This window comes from Camellia sinensis, chromosome 4 (genome assembly GCF_055761805.1).
Source record: "Camellia sinensis isolate YWXY chromosome 4, ASM5576180v1, whole genome shotgun sequence".
Classification (NCBI taxonomy): domain Eukaryota; kingdom Viridiplantae; phylum Streptophyta; class Magnoliopsida; order Ericales; family Theaceae; genus Camellia; species Camellia sinensis.
In genome coordinates, this window is record NC_138964.1 from 143,815,067 (window position 1) to 143,828,665 (window position 13,599).

Consider the following 13,599-nt stretch of genomic DNA (forward strand, 5'->3'; position numbering starts at 1 on the left):
ACTTTGAGAAGTGGGAGAGAATTAGAGCCTCGGCCAATTGCGTCTGAAACAACTAGGGCTAAGAAGGATGACTACGGTGGTAAACCCAATGAGAGCAAAGGCGAGAGAAAAACACAAAAGGGGGATGACCTAGTCCCTAGTTCCTCACATGAGTCTAAGGCGCAATATATGCTTAAGGCACCCTTTCCCCGTCCTGTTTTAATAAGAAGGCGGCATCCATGGAAACGATGATGGAGGTTTTTAAACAAGTGAAAATCAACCTCTCCCTGTTGGAGGGGATTAAGCAAGTACCCTCTTATGCTAAATTTTTGAACCTTTGTACACAAAAGCATAAATCTAGGACACACGTGTCCCAAAAGGTCATACTCACGGAGTAAGTAAGCTCCATTTTATTGAGTGACACACCCCCTAAGCTTAAAGACCCGGGTGCCCCAACCATTGCATGCATTATAGGGGATCATTTCATTGATAGGACCTTGTTAGATTTAGGGTCTAGTGTCAATATGTTGTCATACTCTATGTATGAAGAATTTGGGCTTGGCGAGTTGAAACCCACTACTGTTACACTCTAGTTGGCTAACCGGTCCTACAAAGTGCCACGTGGCATGATTGAGGATGTCCTAGTAAAGGTTGATAGGTTTTGTTTTCCTGTTGACTTTTGGGTTTTAGATATAGAACTGGTAGCCAACTCTAGAAAACAAATCCCGGTGATCTTAGGCCGACCTTTCTTGGCTACGGCCAATGCATGCATAAATTGTCCTACCGGGGCTATGGATGTTTCATTTGGAAATATACAAGTGAAACTCAAAGTTTTCCAAGCATCCTAACAACCCCATGAAAGAGAGGATTCTTTATTTGTAGATGTTGTAGATAGGATTGTGGAGCAGACTTTACCCTTCATTCTTGTAAAGGACCCTCTAGAGGCTTGTCTAGCTCATTTTGGGTTCGAGGATTTTGATACTGACGGGTCAATTGAGGAGGTAAATGCCTTGCTTAATTCTTCTTTTACACCGGATTTTCCTTCGTGGAAAGCCTAGTTTGAGTCTCTTCCTCCTTTGTCTAGAGAGCCTGCCATACCAGCTCTAGTCACACCACCTACACTTGAGTTGAAGCCACTCCCAGCCACACTCAAGTATGCATTTTTAGGGCCAAAAGATACTTTACTTGTCCTCATTGCATCTAACTTAACTACAGAGCAAGAAAGTCAATTAATGAGTGTTCTTGTGGCATATCGGAGTGCTATAGGATGGTCGGTAGCTGATTTGAATGGGATTGATCCCTTCATGTACATGCATCATATACATCTAGAGGAGGACAACAAACCTTCTCATGAAATGCAACAGAGGGTTAATCCCAGCATGAAAGAGGTCGTGAAAAAAGAGGTGTTGAAATTGTTAGATATGGGTATTATATACCCCAACTCGGATAGCAGGTGGGTGAGTCCCACACAAGTGACGCCTAAGAAATCGGGCATCACTGTTGTAAAGAATGAGCAAGGAGAGTTATTCTCCACACAAACCACTATTGAGTGGCGAGTGTGTATTGATTATAGGAGATTGAATTCCATGACTAGGAAGGACCATTTTCCTTTTGTGACGACCCCAAAACGTAAAATATTTTACATTTAATTAATCGAGGTGATTTAGATTTTAATTAATTATTATTCCGATTTAATTGTGGAATTGATGAACAATATTGGGGTTGATTCGTATATAATTTTATAAAAAAGTTATTTTGGAATTAGAAATAAAAAGCTTAAGTGGCTCAAGAAGGCAAAATTGGCGAATTGAAATATTTTAATTTCGAGTATCGGACCATATGGGAGTTTAATTAAATATTCAATTTAGTTTAGTAAAAATGAGATTTTATTAATTCGGTCCGAATTAGAGTTGATCAAGTTATGAAGATTGGGAATTGTGATTATTATGAATTAAATTTAATTGTGAGGTGTCCATTTTGAATATGTAATTTACTGATGGAAATTTGACTCTGATCTGAAATTGAAGGCTTAAATGATTTGGGAAATCAAAATGGATGATGGTAAAAAGTTTAATTTAATATTTGGAGTCTGTTGAGAATTTGATTAAAAATCTGATTCAGAATAGTAAAAATTAAATATAATTAATTGGGCTTTAATTGAAGCCAATTAGACTAATTAAATTAAAGATTAGACATAGTTAATTAAGATTAAGAATTGACTAATTATGTTAATATGTGATTAGTGAAATGATCTAATCAAGTCAATTAAATAAGATGTGAGAATTAGAGTGTTCCACCATTTTAATATATATATATACATATATATAAAAAGGGGAAAAGAAAGTGGAATAAGGAAAGAGGGTGTAGTACATTGCTATTCATCATCTATTTATTTTGGCTAGAAAGAACACAGTCGAGAGAGAGAGAGAGAGAGCTTGTTTCTTTGTGTTGGTGAGTTTTGAAGGAAATTCAAGAAAGGAAAATGGAAGACCATCAAGAAATTTATCAAATTGAAGATTAAAGGTAAGGATTTCAACCTTGATTTTTGTAGAATTCTTGTATCACATTTGAAATTAAAGATGAGTTTGTCTCCAATTTCATATATTTGGAAAGAATTAGAAAACAAAGATGAAGAAATTAAGTTAAGTTCATGGTTATGGTTATGGAAATTAATTATTTTGGGTTTGATGTTGTAGTCTTGCATGAAATTAAGCCTCATTGTTACATGCATGAGCAAAATCTACAATTTTAATACTTTAGTTATACATGCATCATGGATTGTGAAGAATTTGAACAAATTCAATCTCATATTTTGAAGAGCAAAAGGAAAATCTTTGAAAATTAAGAATTTGTTTGATTTTGATTTTTAATCCATGCGTGTAATTTAATTTAAAAGTTTTATTCAATTTAAACATATTTTGGAACATATATGATCATAAATTAAGTTTTGGTTAAAGATTGAGTTAAGTTGAAATTCTAAGAAATTGATTTTTGTAATTCATTAGTTAAGTTTGAATTTTGTTATTAATAATGAAATTGGGTTCTATTTTTACATACAACATAAAGTTTTCAAGAGTTTTGAAAGTTGGGATTTGATGCATATAAATAACCTTATGCCAAGGCATGTGGTTGTGGAAATTCTGAAACTTCAACCCCCTCGTAATAGGGATGTAGAGGATAATCCTAGATGGGTTAAAGCCCCTGATGGAGATTTCTCTATAGCAAGTGCCTATGAAATAATAGTTGATCACCATAGTCAAGAGAGGGATTGGGGTTGGATATGGAAGCTTAAGGTCCCTCAGAAGCTTAAGAGCATTGTGTGGGTTGTTCTCCATGAGAAACTTCTCACAAATCATATGAGACAATTGAGGGGCCTTACTAATGACCCGAAATGCCCTTGTTGTGAAAACTTTGAGGACATTGATCATTTATTTCGGTTTTGTCCCAACGCTGTGCAGGTTTGGAGTCAAATAATCAGTCTGGAATGGTACTCCAACATGCTTAATTTGTCGTGGCCCGGATGGATCATCCGGAATGTAAAAGGGAGGAACAAATCCCCTCACCTGTTTCTTGTTACCTTGTGGACTATTTGGAAGAATAGGAACAAAATGGTTTTTGAAAATAAACACACTAATTGGCATCAAAGTGTGGAAAGTATATTTTGCTATGTTAAGGAAATTTTTCAAGCATTCAGTTTAGATATTACAACACCGCTAAAATATAAAAGTCTAACTGTTTGGTCTTGTCCAAGTGCAGGAACAATTAAACTAAACACGGATGGTAGCACTCGCCGAAATGGAGGAGGTGGAGGTTTTGGAGGACTTTTTCGGGATGAGACAGGTTCATGGATTAGTGGCTACTATGGGAAACTAGAGATATGCACTAGCCTTGAAGCGGAGCTTTGGGCTGTCTACAAAGGACTCACAATCATTCTCCAACATGGTATGAATCAAGTGGTCAATGAAATAGATGCGGAGCAAGTGGTGCAACTGTTAAGTGAAGAGTTGAGAGAGCGATGTCCCTTTAGGGGCGTTGTGGAGGATGCGCGTATTATCATGAGAGGCTGTGACTGTACCATCCAACATATCAAAAGGGAAGCCAACATTTGCGCAGATGCATTGGAAAAACTAGGAGAAAATCAACCAGCTGAGTTACTAATTGTTAATGATCCTCCAGCGGAAATCCGTGACTTGCTTATTGCGGATATTGTTCACCTCTCTCAGGAGGTTGTTAGGACGTAGTTCTTTTTGTTTTTCTTTTATTTCCGATGTACCCAAAAAAAAAAAAAAAACAGAGTTTTGAAAGTTCAATTTATATTTTAAAATATGGGTTTGATATAAGGAAAATGAATTAAATCTAAATTTGGACAAATTTGGGAATAAATTACAATTTATACTTGAGAATCAAAAATTCGTTTGATTTTGATTTGAATTTCATATATGCAAATATTTCTTTTAAAGAGCTTTATAGCTCTAATTTTATGTTTTATAACACAAAAGAAGAAAAATGTTGAAATTATTATATTCATGAAATTATTGAGGCCATCTAGTATTTTTACAAAGCCTTGCAAACCACTCGAACGACCAAAGATGCGCTCAAGCGAAGACCTTGTTTTCAGCAATTTTTGACTAACTCTTCTAAGTGCCTATTTGCATCCTCATGACATTCTAAGTATTCTTAGGCACCAATTGGACTCATATAGTCACGGAATAAGGTAAAAATACATAAAGAGAGTTGAATTAAAATGAAATGAATATTGAATGGTGCTTCTGTTGTATCTTTGTTATGTGATTTGCATAGGTGGACGTCCGAGGCCTTATATCGACTTAACCCATTGTGAGTAGTAACTTTATAAAGATATGTTCAAGTAATATTTATTTTTAAAATTGTTATTGTTCTTGAAATCAATATGCGATTGATTGAATGGTTTATTAAAATGTTATTTTCTATTGATGGATGAAATTCACTTTTGGAATTGTATTGTGGTATCCATTGACCATAGGCCTTTACCTGGGGGGTAACAATACCATGGCCATTGATTATAGGCTTTTGCCAGGGGGTAACAATACCATGACCATTGATTATATGCCCTTACCTGGGGGTAACAATCCCATGGCTATTGGATTGATTGAAACACAGAAATCTCTAGTGTTTAACCCTGCGTGGTCCATTGGTTTGACCCTTCGTGGTCTATTGGCTTGACCTTTATGGTCCATTGTTATTGGAATATTATTGTTCATGGATGTACCACATATAATGATACGAATGGCTTTTGTTATTATAAAGAGATGATATGCTTGCTAATCAAAATGTTCTGCCTATTAAAATGGATTGTTTCGAAAAATGAAAGATATGTTTTGATATAGGATTCGACATGGAAAATGTTTTGTTTTAAATTTGATATAATGTAGCAAATGCCTCACTTTGAAAATGATTTGAGATTCATTTTGAATTTGTAAGACATGTTTTTGTATTATCGTTGAATTTCATTCATTTAACCTCTTTATTTTGTTATTACTCGTTGGGCTTTAGTTCACTATTTATATGTATATGTAGATGAGCAAACTGAGCAACAAGGATAGAGACAGTCTCGGAGTCTACCTGTGTCAGCCTTTTGAAAAGCTTTCGGAATGGAGCAAGTTAGGCTCGAGTAGAGCCAAGAAAATCAGCCCCTCAGCTTTGTCAAAGTTTGGTATTTTGCTGAGTCTTAAATGTATATGTGTGTGAGAAATATAAGATTTGTAGATGTATATAAATTATTATTGTATCATGTAGGTACAAGCTCAATGGACATTATTATTTTTGTTTTGCTTCCACTTTAGGCCCTGATATGATTTTAAATATTTTGAAATTTTGTCTTTGAGGCCAAAGGTAATCTAGGATTACTGGCCAGTCATGACTCTAAACCTATAGGGGCGGGTTTGGGCCGTGACACCTTTGCCATTTATTGATCAAATTCTTGAGAGGTTAGCAGGGCAAGGTTTTTATTGTTTTCTTGATGGCTACTAGGGGTATAATCAAGTCCCGGTATATCCCGCTGACCAATAAAAGACCATGTTCACTTGCCCTTTTGGCACTTTTGCTTACAGGCGCATGCCCTTTGGGCTATGTAATGCATCGGCGACTTTTCAACGGTGTACGATGGCTATTTTCTCCTATATGGTGGAGAAATTTCTAGAGGTTTTCATGGATGATTTTTCGGTGTTTGGACTGTCTTTTGAGGAATGCCTTAGGAATTTGACTAGAGTGTTGGAATGATATACTGAGGCAAACCTGATTTTGAATTGGGAGAAGAGCCATTTTATGGTTCGTGAGGGTATAATGTTGGGACACATTGTGTCCCCTCAAGGTATAGAGGTAGACAAAGCTAAAGTTGACCTCATTGCAGGTCTTCCTCCACCCACTTCTGTGAAGTCCGATCTTTCTTAGGGCATGCAAGTTTTTACCGTAGGTTCATCAAAGACATTAGTAAAATATCCTATCCTTTGTGTAGTATACTTGCTAAGGATGCACCTTTTATCTTTGATGGGGCATGTGTGAAAGCCTTTGAAACATTGAGAGTGGCCCTTATTACCGCCCCAATCATGAAATCACAGGATTGGTCACTTACCTTTGAAATCACGTGTGATGCCTCTAACTATGATATCGGGGCTGTGTTATGCCAAAGGATCAATAAGGCACCCTATGCTATATACTATGCTAGTTGCACTCTCTCAGATGCACAATTGAATTATACTACCATCAAGAAAGAGTTGTTAGTTGTGGTCTTTGCCTTAGACAAATTTCAATCCTATCTCCTAGGTTCCAAGGTCATAGTCTTCACTGATCATGTCGCTTTGTGGTATTTACTATCAAAGAAAGAGACCAAACCTAAGTTGATTAGATGGATTTTGTTGCTTCAAGAATTTGACCTAGAGATCTGAGATAAGAAAGGATCTGAGAATGTGGTGGCGAATCACCGCTCCGGAGTTCTTGTTGAGTATACTAGTGACGCTTTAACTTTGCATGTTTCGTTCCCAAACGAACAACTTCTTGTGATGTCACGAGCTAGCCCCCCGTGGTTTGCACATATTGTGAATTACTTGGCCATTTAGCAAATTCCTAAAAATTGGTCTAAGCAAGACAAAGACCGATTCTTTTTGCAGGTCAAGTATTATTTTTGGGAGGATCCGGAGTTGTTTAAATATGGCTCCGACCAAGTGATCCGACGGTGTGTGCCGGAGAGTGAGTACATTTTGTCATTCTTCTGCATGTGGCAGTCATTTTAGTGGGCATAACACGACTGCCAAGGTTTTTCAAAGCAAGTTTTATTGGCCCACCATTTTTAAAGATGCCCATCAATTTTGTAGAATTTGTTTACGCTATCAGCAAATGGGTTCAATATCTAGTCATGATATGATGTCCATGTCCCCTATTCTTGTAATAGAGATCTTTGATGTTTGGGGGATTGATTTTATGGGCCCTTTCCCGTCATCATTCGAGTTTGAGTATATTCTCTTAGCAGTGGATTATGTTTCTAAGTGGGTGGAGGCGATAGCTACCCAAACAAACGATCATAAAGTAGTAATCAAAGTCTTGCATGAAAACATCTTTAGTCATTTTGGGTTTCCTAGAGCCATAATAAGTGATCAGGGTACGTATTTTTGTAATCGGTTCTTTGAGTCGGTAGTTAAGAAATACTCTATCACTCATAAAGTTGGCACTCCATACCACCTTCAAACTAGTGGCCAAGTGGAAGTCTCTAATAGGGAGGTGAAGCATATAATAGAGAAAACGATGAGGCTAGATAGGAAAGATTGGTCAAAATGTTTGATTGATGCATTATAGGCCTACTGCACTGCTTATAAGACACCCATTGGGATGTCACCATATAGGGTGGTGTTCGGCAAAAGCTTGTCACCTCCCAATTGAACTTGAGCATCGAGCGTTGTGGGCTATAAAGAAGTTTATCTTCGATACGGCCGCGGCTGGGCTCAACTGGAAATTGCAACTCAATGAGTTGGAGGAAATTCAAAATGATGCATATGAGAGTTCGAAAATTTTTAAAGCTCAGACTAAAGAATTCCATAATAAGCACATTAGTAGAAAATCCTTTAAACCTGACCAAAAAGTATGGCTTTTTAACTCAAAATTGAGACTCTTTCCAAATAAGCTTAGATCAAGATGGGATGCTCCCTTTGTGGTTGTAGAGGGTAAGGTGCAAGATCGAAGGATTGGGCCACACTTTTAAAGTGAATGGCCAAAGATTGAAGCCGTATATAGAGGGGATTAGGAATGAGGATATGATTGAGTCCATTGCTTTGATAGACCCTTTTTACTATGATTGAGAGATTGATGTCTTGTTTTCTTTTCTTTCCTTTCTATTCTATTCTATTTTTCGTTATTCTTGTTGTGCTTTATTTGACGTCTAGGAGACTTTAAATCCTCTAAAGGTGTAATTCCTTTGGTGTTAGTCGTGCCCAAACGACATCTGACAGTCTGGTATAACCACCTAACTGTGTTTGTAGCGAGTTCCTAGAAGACCAACTTAGATGGTGGAAACTAGAGTTCGAATGATAAAGCCTAGAACACAAAGGTTTGGAATTTCTGAGATTAAAGTCTGGTTTAAATACCCAAAGGTGTGGAGATTTCTTTAAAACCACCTCGGCTTGAACGCTGTATGGCAGCCCCATAGGTCGAGTTAGCTTTATGTGCCTCGATTCTGAATACCAAATCAATCTAGTCTATTACCCTGTTGGAGAATAGGGAAAGGTACAAACATTGTTAAAGAGAAAAGTAGTACATGTGGTTTTCGCATGAAAATTATACATTTGTTGAGCATTTTTTATTTTTGAAATGTTATATTTATTTCGGATGTAAAATGAAGATAGAAATGGTTTGGAATGTTTTGGCTGGTGCTTGGGTTAAAAAATGATTTAATCACTTCTTTAAAAAAAAAATCCCGCACATACGTAAAAAATTTTAGTCCACAAGTTGGACACTGCTTTAAAAGCAAGTGCGCAGGTGGTGTGGTCTAGTCGCCGCACATGCGGTATGGACCCGCACGTGCAGAAAAATTCCTGGAAATTTTTTTTTGAGCCTGCTTTATATGCACGAGTGGCGACGTGGTGCGGATGTGCATCCGCACATACAGCATGCACTCCTGCACATGTGAGACGTCAAAAAAAAATTCAGATTTCTTTATTACATTTTTTGTTGTATTGTATCTATTTTGTTTATTAAAAAAAACCAGATTTCTTTGTTACATTTTTTTTGTATTTTATCAATTCTATTTATTCATTTTTATTTTTTTATTATCTAAAAAAAAATGAATATCTAACCCTAGACCCACTTTTGCCTCTCACTCTTACAGATTCTTTCTCTCTCTCTCTACCTCTCATATTCTCTCCCTCTCCCTCTCTCTCTCTCTCTCTCTCTCTCTCTCTCTTTGTACCCTATCATCCTCTTCCTCCCTTTCTCTTTCACTCAAACCCCACCACCACCAATTTTCTTTATTCTTCTTTCTACCATCACCAACCTTCACCTAACCTCTTGTCACCACCACTCTACCACAGGAGCCTCACCGCCGGCGCCCTACCTTCTCTCCGTTCGACGATCTCCGGTGACCACCATTTTTTCTGACGGATCTCTATTATTTCTCTCTTTCTCTTCACTAATTCAAGGTACACTCTCCTTTTTGTTTAAACGTTGTATTTCTTCTTTCAATCTTCCCTTGTAGTGAGGTTTAGGGATAGTTTAATAGAGTTAGAGGTCCATTGTTCATCCTAAAAAAAAAATTCTAGGCAGCCAATAAGACAACTATCGCACGTGTGGCCTACCAAAAAAAAAAAAAACTAATGCTTAGCTTTTCTAATTCTTTTTATTTCATAGGTTGTTTATTTATTTATTTAGTTGTTTATTTTTTATTTTATTTATTATATTATTTCATTGATTACTTGTTAGTTTACTTCATTAGTTGTTGGTGTAGTTCGTTTTTATTTGTTCAGTCATTAGTTACTTAAATAAAATGTTAATGTGCTTTATTATACCATAGTTAAGTGATTAGTTTAATTTACATGCATATGTCTAGTTTAGTTCATTTTTTATTTTATTTTATTTTAGGATTCATTTATTACAAAAAAAAAAATGCTAAGAATTGCATGTGGTATATCAGTGGGTAGACTTGTGCTTTAATGTCTTACTTTATTCTCATGCTGGTTCCATGGGTATATGTGTATGTTTTTAGTATGTGCAGGTGTAGACACCTCATTTTTTGCGGCCCTTAAGACTTGGGTGCCACTGATTGATCACTCAATGATGAATGTGTACGCTTGTCGAATGCTTGACTTCCTCAGCAGAAACCTCAGTTTTGAACCTTCAAACCTTGTGCCTTTTTTTAGACCAAAATAGTGGTTTTTCAGGCCTGTGCCTCCAGTGACCTATCGTCCACTAGTGTGGCTTGCCGCCCACTAATGTGGCCTGCCGACCACTAGTGTAAAAAGCCAGATATTTTATGCCAACTGTCCCCTCATGTGCATGCACTATTCCAGCTGTATGTATACAGGTATTTTCGAGATAGGCACATGGTTTTCTATATATAGATGACCTCCCCAATTGGTTTCAAGGTTGGAAAAATTGAGGAGTGAGAAAATATTTTTGGAAGAGCAAAATTCTCTCTCTCTACAATTCTCTCTCTCTCTCTCTCTCTCTCTCTCTCTTGCAACTTACATAACCTTTGCTCAAACACTCTGAACCAAACCTAGAGAGTTCCTTGCTGAGGTGATTTGGGCTTGAATTTTAGCTCTCGAGGCACTTGAGAGTGTGAAATTGGTGGTGTGTAATTCAATGTTTCATTTTTCTTCAAGAGGTATACCTTCTAGTGCTTTTTGTACCATTTTTACACTACATGTTTTCTATCATTTCTTGCTGTTTTTGAGCTGTTTATTACTTGTGTTTTGGGGCTGAAACTTATGGTTTAAGGCCATTAAAGATAGAGGGGTTGATAACCCTTCTTTGAACCTTGCTTCTAAGGCCTTTGCCGTTGTGTTTTCCACATTCTTATCACCTTTTTTTGAGATTTTTGCCATTGATTTTTAGAGGATTTTTAGAGGCAAAAATCATGTTTTAAAGTCCCAAAAGTGGAGGGGTTAGCCTCCCCTCCTTATGCTTGTGTGCTAGTTTTAATTCCTCAACATTTTAGCTAGTTGTTATAGTTATTTTTATCTTAATTCCAGCACTTTTTTGGGCTATTTTAGGACTTTTTTTTATGTGTTAGCTTCATTCATGCTTTGTATAGTATGCTTGTAGTGTAATGGTCCTCATAGGCTTGGTGTTTTAGGCATTAGACACCAACCTATTCGAATTGATTGCATTTATTTCTTGCTTTCCATGCTTGTTTTCATGTCTAATCATCTTTGCAACCTCTCTCTTTTCTTGGGACTTTATTTGTTTTGAGGGTGGTTTCAATTGTGTGTTTAAGCTTGAGATTAAGGTTGTTGTGCTTAATGGTTTAATCCCTTTGGGGGTTCATTACCAACGGCATGACACTTCTCTCATGTCTACAACAACACTTGGTTTGGTACTTGTCTCCATTAGTGGGCTTAAAGCTCATTATTGGACTCAATTGGTTAATGAATGGAAAGGTAATTAAAATGAAGTAACAAAATTGGGACTAAAAGTGATTCAAGATAATAAAAGGTGTTGTGTTCAATTGGACGTTAATTGAACACATAGAGACTTGAGGCATTTCACACTTGTTAAGTGATAAAACGGTTCAAGTTTCCAAGGCCAATCACTTCCCTTGTTCAATCCATGATCGGAAAAAGTTTTGTTGATCTTTTGTTATGTATTTATTGAAATTATGTCTCTTGATTCATAAGTCATCACGCAATGAAATTGGGTCGATTGATGATTTGCGAATCAAGCTTACCCCTCCTTTGACTTGTTTGCTGATAAGGAGATGCAAGGTGAACAAACATCTCCTTAAAAGACTCTAGTTTGTGCTCTGTTTGTCCTCTGTTGTGTAGAGAAGAACCAAAATCAATGGCCGGCAGGCCACTTTTACTAGACGATAACCCACTATTAGTGGCCTGCCGGCCACTACTTCTGGGTTGCCGGCCACTTTTTCCAGACAGGAAGTGTCCTTTTTTCAACATAGCAGAGCAGAGGCTAAGGTGAAAAACAGTGCAATTTTCTAACTGTGCAACAGAGGCATTCCAATAACAAAACGGAGAGCATTATCAGGTAGAAATCCGCGTTCATGCATGAGCCATCCCTCGATCCTCAAGATTCGTGAAGTGGTGTTGTAATAGTAGTAGTGTTGTGCTTGAAGTAGCAAGTTTGTAACTAATTTGTTAGAATAGCTAGTTAATTTTGTATTGTAATTAGTTAATTAGCTAGTGTAGTTAATTTATTCATTTGGTTTGTAATAGTTAGTTAATTAGGTAAGTAGCTTAGCTAGCTCATTCATTCAAACCCTCATGCACAAGGGCAAAACTTGAAATAATGTGTATGTCTTTCAACCTCACGTCTTTCTCCCTTTTATTTAATTGCTTATGATGGATAGTTTAGAACATCATGATTCCTTTAGCATACTCTATGTTTGCATACACTCGTCTTGCATGAATCGAAGCTCGATTCATCATTCTAACAGCGCATTGTCGTTTAAATATTTTGTTGAAAACGTGTTAAACCGCATGCTAGCAAATTGATTCACATGTCATAATTAGTAGTCGAGCCTATTAGTTACATATCGCATGTGTTGCATTAGTCATGTTGCATTAGTTAGGAACATGCATGTTTTCTAACTCTTTTGTTTCTTTTGGCTTACCTTGGAATACTAGGTAAGCTTTTATTTGCTTTAGCATATTGCACGAGTGTGATTGTTGCCATGTCTAGTATGCTTGTCATGAGGCTAAGTGCTTAATTGATAAATTTCTTGAATGCTTGTGGATGAAGGCTAATTGCTTGAATTGGAATAATTTAAGTAATGTACATATGCGATCACTTTTTTCAAGCGGTACATATTCGAAACAATTTTCAAAACAGACATGAATCAAAGTGTTCCAATATTTGCAAGGTAGTCTATACTCGTGTGCGCATCACATAGTAATGCTAGCCTAATAACCAGAACAAGAGAACATAATGTAAATAAGAATCACATCATGATTAGTAGAGGTCAATCCTTGATCGGGCGAGTGGAGTGCTCAATCCTTGACCTTTCCATCTCGTACCTAAGTTCCCGAGCAAAGACAATCTTGGTGATGACAGACACGTGGCCTTTGGCACGAGTCATGGGTTTCCTAAATTTTTCAAAAATATTTAGGTGGTGACTCTATATCTAGCAAAGCAGTCCATTTCTGGCATTTTGATTCAAAATCGATTTTCCAAAAGATTTGCTAGATTTGGTCTCTTTAGTGTTTATCTATCTCACATTGCATTTGTGAGATTAGATTTAGAACCACGGGAGTCCAAACTGTAGGGCTAGTCGTATCCGAAAGGAGCACGAAAAGTCAAGCTACAGCACGACATGAGTCGACGGATATCCACCTAGGCCCCCCAAAAGGCCAGAGGTTCGTCCTCCTCTGCGAGACCGCCGCCACCGTCACCACCATCTTTGCCACCACCACCGGTTGAGTTGTC

The 13,599-nt window shown here is 37.1% G+C and overlaps 1 pseudogene; it reads left to right on the top strand.

Moving 5' to 3' along the window:
* The first annotated feature begins 230 nt into the window (after positions 1-230).
* LOC145824104 (uncharacterized) lies at positions 231-1,037 on the top strand (annotated as a pseudogene).
* Positions 1,038-13,599: the final 12,562 nt, after the last annotated feature.